We start from the raw sequence: 8,119 nt of genomic DNA, 5'->3' as shown, positions 1-8,119 counted from the left end.
TTCTACCCACCGATTTTGTGAAGAACACTATTGGTGTTTCTAAGCTAAAGGGAGCGATGAAGGTTTATATCAATGCGTGGAATTGGTTTGATATTTTTATTGAAAAAGGATCGTATTAGCAAGTGTTATTTCTTTGGTGATGGATGGAAGAAGGTTGTAGGTTTTCTAGGTTTTGATGAAAAATGTGTTGTTGCTATAAGATACCTTTTTGTAACACCCTTAGTATTATTTAATGGTTTTCGTATGAATTACGAAAATAAACATGTAGTTAAGATTTCGTATCCGTGGAAAATACGGGTAATTTAAATCTTTTACAATTTAAAAATATTACACGCAATGAAATAGAGTTCGTTGATTAAAATATCGACGAAATGATATGCGGAAGCTTGTATCTTTGATCGTGTTCGGTTCTTCCTTGAGCTTAATCTTCATCCGGGAACACTTGGTATTTACCTGTGATCAAAACCAACCTAAAAGTTAGTTTTGATGCTTAAATAATAGGTTAAACAAGTTTTAAACATCAAACCCCAAAATAATAATCAGTTTGCCAGTTTTGTAGTCTGTCGCGGGCCGCGACAGACTTGATGTTGGCTTACGCGGGCCGCGACTCTCTGTCGCGTGTCGCGACAGATTTCCATTACTGCGTCGCGTGGCGCGACAAATGTGTTTTTCCAGCAGGTTTAGATCTGAAACCTGCATTTTCCAGCAATCCACGTCTTTACGTAAATGTGCATAACTTTCAATCTAGATGTCCGTTTAACGCGATTCTTTTTCCTACGCATTCGTAATTTAATTCTCCATCTTATGAAGAGAAAACCCGACATCTAACTTCATTAAATTTTAGATTTCAAGCTCTCGGCTTGAAATTTAACTATGACACTTTTGGACCCGTTCGTGTTTTCATCAAACAAACTTGTTTGTCGCCTTTGTTTTCTTTTTTTTTTTTTTGTAACATATTATAATTATTTCCTATTGTAAAAGGTTCAAATCATAAGTTTATACACATTCTTAACCCGTTTTTGTTTATACTCTTATTTTGACCCGTTAAGGTTACTTATGCACTTTTAAGCTTAAATTACACCCATCCTTTGCTTGCATCTTATTTCCACACTATGGTTTCTACTTGTTTTCCACCACAACAATATTTGTGGTGGATATAATGTGATAAACTACTTGTTCCGTGTTCTAATCTCTGGTTTAGAAATTTTGCAAAAGCCAAGTTTCAAGTCTTTTGACGACGATGGACTTTTAATAACATGTTTGACCAAAAATCGTACTTAAAACTATAATCTTATTTGCACATACCTGGCTCGGGTCAAAGTTTTGACCCGTTTAAAATACCTTTCACTATTAACTTACTAATTAATAGCGTCGCGAACCTTATATTACTTTCCTGTAATCACCAAAACTTAACAAGCGATCGTCAGAAATTATCGTCAAATGGTGTTAACGCACCATTTGACCCGTTTAGTCAAAATGATCATTTATCATCATATGATGGTATTTTGATACCATTTCGCCCCCTTGAACCCATTCCGGTTAGCACCATGAGTCCTTACAACTTAAAAGACATTTCTTGAATTGTTTGACCCGTTATGACTTATACCAAATGGTGTCTTTTCACATCTTTTATTATATCCGTCAACTCGTGTCCGGAGTATTACTAAACCACTTTTACACGTTACAATTCACCCCATAACGTATTGTTCAAAATTCGTTATTTATTAGTCTTCACCCGACTAATTTACCATTTTACCCCTTTTTACCATAATTTATGGTTTCTTACCTTTTTACATATTCCGACTTGCATTGTATGTTGCCGGAACATCATATTCCAATTACTTACCATTATTCACAATCAATATTCCCAAGTGTATTGTAATTAAAAAGGGAGTGTAAGCTTAACTTACCTCGCGTCCGCGCAAACATTCTTTGCATCCATGATCCGTTTGACCCGTTCCTTTCCAAGCTCCCACCTTGCTTGTTTAGAGTCAACTATATCATAACATCCATAAGATGGTTAGATTGGTCATTCTATATAATGGCCATCACCCTATGGAACCCTCTTTTTTTTACACACTTATCAATCAAAGCATGCCATATATTCAACAACTAGTTTCATACCATTTTTCTTTTCATTCACTAACCGTTTGACCCGTTAGTGAAGTTACTTATAAAACTAGTTAGTAAGTGATTTTAAACACTTTAGCATGTCACATAAAGTGCTATTTGTTCCCAACAATCAATAATTCATGCCTAAAGAAGGTATATACAATCCTATGCATTTTTCTTGGTTAATAAGAACATTATTTATGTGCAGCAATTTTTTATTCAGCTGCTGTAATTGACCATTTTGACCCGTTTAAAATCTGAATTAGATCAACATGTTCAAAGATGGATCGTAGAACGGTCCAATACCTTCGCAAGCATATAAGGTACACCTTCTAACGAATTTTCTATGATTTTATATGATTTTTATAAAATCAGCTCAGCAACTATATTTTCATTTTTCGACATCTTTCAAGTTCTGAACAGCAGTTTTAATTTGCCTATTTTGCCAATTTAACAACCACATTTGTTTCTTATGATTGAAAACAGTAAAAATTTACTTCATAAGCTTTCCGAAAAGGTATAGAACACCCAAATCGGATAAACGGTTGATTTTATATGATTTTTTTAAGATTAGTCAAAATACATATAAAAAGCACGAAAATCATGTTTAGGGTCCTTTCAAATTCGACCCAAACCATCAATTGCAACCCATTTACATGGCTAATAAACTAGTTTAAACGATTATCTTGACTAGTTTATTCATTTATTTTTGTAAGAACTAAGGGTTCCTCATACACGAGTGAAACCCGTTTCATCATATCACTAGCATTTATCCCAACACTTAATATAATCAAATTCTACTTATCAATTGGTAGACAATATGATTTCATACACCTAGTTCCATGAACATATTTACCAAATTTCATATTAACGTTCAAAACCCATTTCAAGTCATTTATGATCATGTACCCAAATTCATGATTTAACCAAACACCTTCTTAACATCATCATGCATGATGATTCTAAACCTAGTTAGACCATCAATTTCATCATAACATTAAAACCCACTTATCTAAGTGTGGTAATTCATCTAAATATTCAAATCATAGCAATATATGCAGAATTTTCACTTAGGGTTTTGCTCCTAAGCAAGTATACATCTCTAATCTAGCCATAACTTCTACAATTCATACCTAAATTGCATCTTGTAAAGTTAATCGACTTTTCACAACTTCATGAATGTCAAAAATTCGACATACCTTTCGATCCCCTTGACCTGGTGATCGTTTATGTATATTCCAATCCGAATTTGGCCTTCGTTTGATCCTCTGATTTGCAGGTTTTGTTGAGTTAGGGTTTCACCCCTTTCTCCCTGCTCCTCCTGTCGATCGAACACACCTGTGTGTGTTTTTATTTCTTTTTTTTTATATAAGTGTTTTAATTAAAACACTTTTCTAATTACCCCACCTTTAGCCCCTCATGATTTGGTTTGTTACAAGTAGGCCTTAACCTCTTTATTTCTAGAAATATTTTCCTTTAATTAACTAGGTTAATTACTCCTAGTTAACTTAGTGGGTTCCGGGAGATTACCACCCGTTTTGTTTTTAAGTCTCGTTAGCTCGGGTCTCTTATAAACATTATTTCATTAAACCCTTTTATTCTCTTTTTATTCGATATTAGGTTTGTTTATTTACTTCCTAATATTCACCGGATTTATTTTCACCATTAACGGTATTTACCAGTTTATTATTATTTACATGGCTTAATTACCAAATCCCGATTTCGGGGTGTTACAAGTCTACCCCCCTTAAAGAGGTTTCGTCCCCGAAACCTTCTTTATGTAGTTCGTAGATTAAAACAAGCGAACCTAGCTTCGTTTTCAAGGGTTTCTTTCTTTTCGGTCTACAGTGATCATTTGTGTTGACGTGAGCGTCTTTCATGTAAATGGCTTTATGGGCCATAACTTTTATCATATATTCCTATTCTTGTCGTCTATTTGACCGAGTTGTCATTTGATTACCCGGTCACTAATTCCTCAATATGTTTACTTCATGCTAATCTTATTCTGACGAGCGCTTTACATAGTTTCCTAACCATATTTTGACTTCGAATGGTTTTACCGGCTAGACTAATTAGTCGCCTTCACTTCATACCCCGTTTCCTAGGTATACTATTTTGCCATCCCCCGCCTTATGTGTGTTTAAGATTTTCTAATTCCCCTCATACTACTTATGTTTGTTAAAACGTGCTTTTGACTAAAAACTAAATTTTAGTTTACGTTTTCTCTGTCTTATGTCTTTTCCTCATGTCTAGGAATTTCCGTCTAAGTTGTATTCCTGACCGTGAATATTTTACATGGAGAATTGTAATCAGTTTTCCACGCTTTACCCGAGTGACTCGCCGGTTCTTTTACTTAGCATCGTAGGCTTTTTCTTTAAAATTTTTTTTACTCATGTCATTCTAGAAATACACTTTCGGTGTCAACGCACCCCCTTTTTTTAAGTTTAGAATTCGTTCTTTATTCGACCCGTTCAGCTTTGAAATAGTTGAACGTAACTTATCAAAATTTCTATTTGCAGTATCTTATCGTCCTTTAGTCATGACCCAAAACCCGAGTCTTTTTGACTTTCCATACGCGTTCCTGTCTCTCAGTCTATACACGCGTTTAATTCCTTACCCATCAACCGGGTGTTTTACCGAAATCGTTATCATTGCACCCCTTCCGGTATGCATTAAGACTTCATTTTGATTTACTTGGTCATCTTAGCGAAATCCGTCGCTTTTATTCGACCATGTTTTTTATTCTTTACGTGACCACCATTGGCGGCATTATTAATTATGAGTGACGATTATCATCGTTATCCTTGCTTTACTACGACTAAAGTTAACAACCTTGATTATCTTTTTCGTGTGGGCAACACCTTTGTTTTTATGACCCGGCGGATCATCTATACTTTGGTTTTACTTGCCCATTTTGTTCACCATGGCCCTTTCGTCCAAGATGACTTATTTTCGTGAATTTTCTTTTGATCATTCATTTATATCATCATTTACATTAATCCTTGTCCCTTCTCTCGGGCTCATTATCCTAATGTAATACGCTTCCGTCACCCGGCTGTGCGTTTACATTATTATCAACTATTTTGTTCATTTGTTTAGTTTGGGTACTTTTTAGTTTGTCTCATTCACCCTGTCCTTACTACATCGGATGTAAATGTGTCCGCTATAAGAAGTTCATGGTATCATATGCCACTACTTACTTGGCTAGAGTAAGCGATTAACACATGACACACATGACCTTTTTATAGTTTTCACATCACGCCCTATGTAAGTAATGCCTCTATTTGTTTCTCTTGGAAACAATATCACGAATACATTTTCTATTCGGGTTTTTCCAAGTTTTTAATCTACATATGCAACTTTCAATTTCTACATATTTGTTGCATATTACTATTTGTGCAGTTAAATTTAAAATGTGCACCTGGTAATGCTTGCCCTAACGGGCTTTTCTTGCCATTAGCCTTGTGCGCGACCGTTACGCGATTTAAGTCCTTGATGAGCATACTCTTTGGACCGTTCCTCTATCAAATCCGCGATTTGTTAAACTCTCGCTATCTTCATATGCGAGTGTCCTTGAACTAAAACATTTACAACAGTTAGTAATTTCGACATTAATAAATGCACGTATTGTAATACAAGGCTTTTTACTGCACGTGATTTCGTTAACTATAGTAATCATTTTCGTTGGTGTAACATGTATTACACGATACCCTTTGTGTTGTTCACAACACTTTAATCCTACTAAACTATTAACATACATGTACTTACCGGATTTGCGATCAAGTTTCGAACCGAACACACTTTACTCTTTAACCTTGAGCTCTGATTACTAACTTGTAACACCCTTAGTATTATTTAATGGTTTTCGTATGAATTACGAAAATAAACATGTAGTTAAGATTTCGTATCCGTGGAAAATACGGGTAATTTAAATCTTTTACAATTTAAAAATATTACACGCAATGAAACAGAGTTCGTTGATTAAAATATCGACGAAATGATATGCGGAAGCTTGTATCTTTGATCGTGTTCGGTTCTTCCTTGAGCTTGATCTTCATCCGGGAACACTTGGTATTTACCTGTGATCAAAACCAACCTAAAAGTTAGTTTTGATGCTTAAATAATAGGTTAAACAAGTTTTAAACATCAAACCCCAAAATAATAATCAGTTTGCCAGTTCTATAGTCTGTCGCGGGCCGCGACAGACTTGATGTTGGCTTACGCGGGCCGCGACTCTCTGTCGCGTGTCGCGACAGATTTCCATTACTCCGTCGCATGGCGCGACAATTGTGTTTTTCCAGCAGGTTTAGATCTGAAACCTGCATTTTCCAGCAATCCAAGTCTTTACGCAAATGTGCATAACTTTCAATCAAGATGTCCGTTTAACGTGATTCTTTTTTCTACGCATTCGTAATTTAATTCTCCATCTTATGAAGAGAAAACCCGACATCTAACTTCACTAAATTTTAGATTTCAAGCTCTCGGCTTGAAATTTAACTATGACACTTTTGGACCCGTTCGTGTTTTCATCAAATAACTTGTTTGTCGGCTTTGTTTTCTTTTTTTTGTAACATATTATAATTATTTCCTATTGTACAAGGTTCAAATCATAAGTTTATACACATTCTTAACCCGTTTTTGTTTATACTCTTATTTTGACCCGTTAAGGTTACTTATGCACTTTTAAGCTTAAATTACACCCATCCTTTGCTTGCATCTTATTTCCACACTATGGTTTCTACTTGTTTTCCACCACAACAATATTTGTGGTGGATATAATGTGATAAACTACTTGTTCCGTGTTCTAATCTCTGGTTTAGAAATTTTGCAAAAGACAAGTTTCAAGTCTTTTGACGACGATGGACTTTTAATAACATGTTTGACCAAAAATCGTACTTAAAACTATAATCTTATTTGCACATACCTGGCTCGGGTCAAAGTTTTGATCCGTTTAAAATACCTTTCACTATTAACTTACTAATTAAAAGCGTCGCGAACCTTATATTACTTTCCTGTAATCACCAAAACTTAACAAGCGATCGTCAGAAATTATCGTCAAATGGTGTTAACGCACCATTTGACCCGTTTAGTCAAAATGATCATTTATCATCATATGATGGTATTTTGATACCATTTCGCCCCCTTGAACCCATTCCGGTTAGCACCATGAGTCCTTACTACTTAAAAGACATTTCTTGAATTGTCTGACCCGTTATGACTTATACCAAATAGTGTCTTTTCACATCTTTTATTATATCCGTCAACTCGTGTCCGGAGTATTACTAAACCACTTTTACACGTTACAATTCACCCCATAACGTATTGTTCAAAATTCGTTATTTATTAGTCTTCACCCGACTAATTTACCATTTTACCCCTTTTTACCATAATTTATGGTTTCTTACCTTTTTACATATTCCGACTTGCATTGTATTTTGCCGGAACATCATATTCCAATTACTTACAATTATTCACAATCAATATTCACAAGTGTATTGTAATTAAAAAGGGAGTGTAAGCTTAACTTACCTCGCTTCCGCGCAAACATTCTTTCCATCCATGATCCGTTTGACCCGTTCCTTTCCAAGCTCCCACCTTGCTTGTTTAGAGTCAACTATATCATAACATCCATAAGATGGTTAGATTGGTCATTCTATATAATGGCCATCACCCTATGGAACCCTCTTTTTTTACACACTTATCAATCAAAGCATGCCATATATTCAACAACTAGTTTCATACCATATTTCTTTTCATTCACTAACCGTTTGACCCGTTAGTGAAGTTACTTATAAAACTAGTTAGTAAGTGATTTTAAACACTTTAAGCATGTCACATAAAGTGCTATTTGTTCCCAACAATCAATAATTCATGCCTAAAGAAGGTATATACAATCCTATGCATTTTTCTTGGTTAATAAGAACATTATTTATGTGCAGCAATTTTCTATTCAGCTGCTGTAATTGACCATTTTGACCCGTTTAAAATCTGGATTAGATCAACATGT

General features: G+C 35.0%; 1 long non-coding RNA gene across 1 annotated transcript; it reads right to left on the bottom strand.

The window, feature by feature from the left end:
- Positions 1–220: 220 nt before the first annotated feature.
- Positions 221–3,433, bottom strand: LOC110874701. The gene is made up of 3 exons (XR_002556152.2): positions 3,312–3,433; positions 1,911–1,995; positions 221–453 (listed from the first exon to the last, which is right to left on the bottom strand). It is a non-coding gene; the product is annotated as an uncharacterized LOC110874701 (long non-coding RNA).
- Positions 3,434–8,119: the final 4,686 nt, after the last annotated feature.

The sequence above is a fragment of the Helianthus annuus genome, chromosome 9 (genome assembly GCF_002127325.2).
Source record: "Helianthus annuus cultivar XRQ/B chromosome 9, HanXRQr2.0-SUNRISE, whole genome shotgun sequence".
Classification (NCBI taxonomy): Eukaryota; Viridiplantae; Streptophyta; class Magnoliopsida; order Asterales; family Asteraceae; genus Helianthus; species Helianthus annuus.
This window is presented reverse-complemented; position numbering and strand designations above follow the sequence as displayed.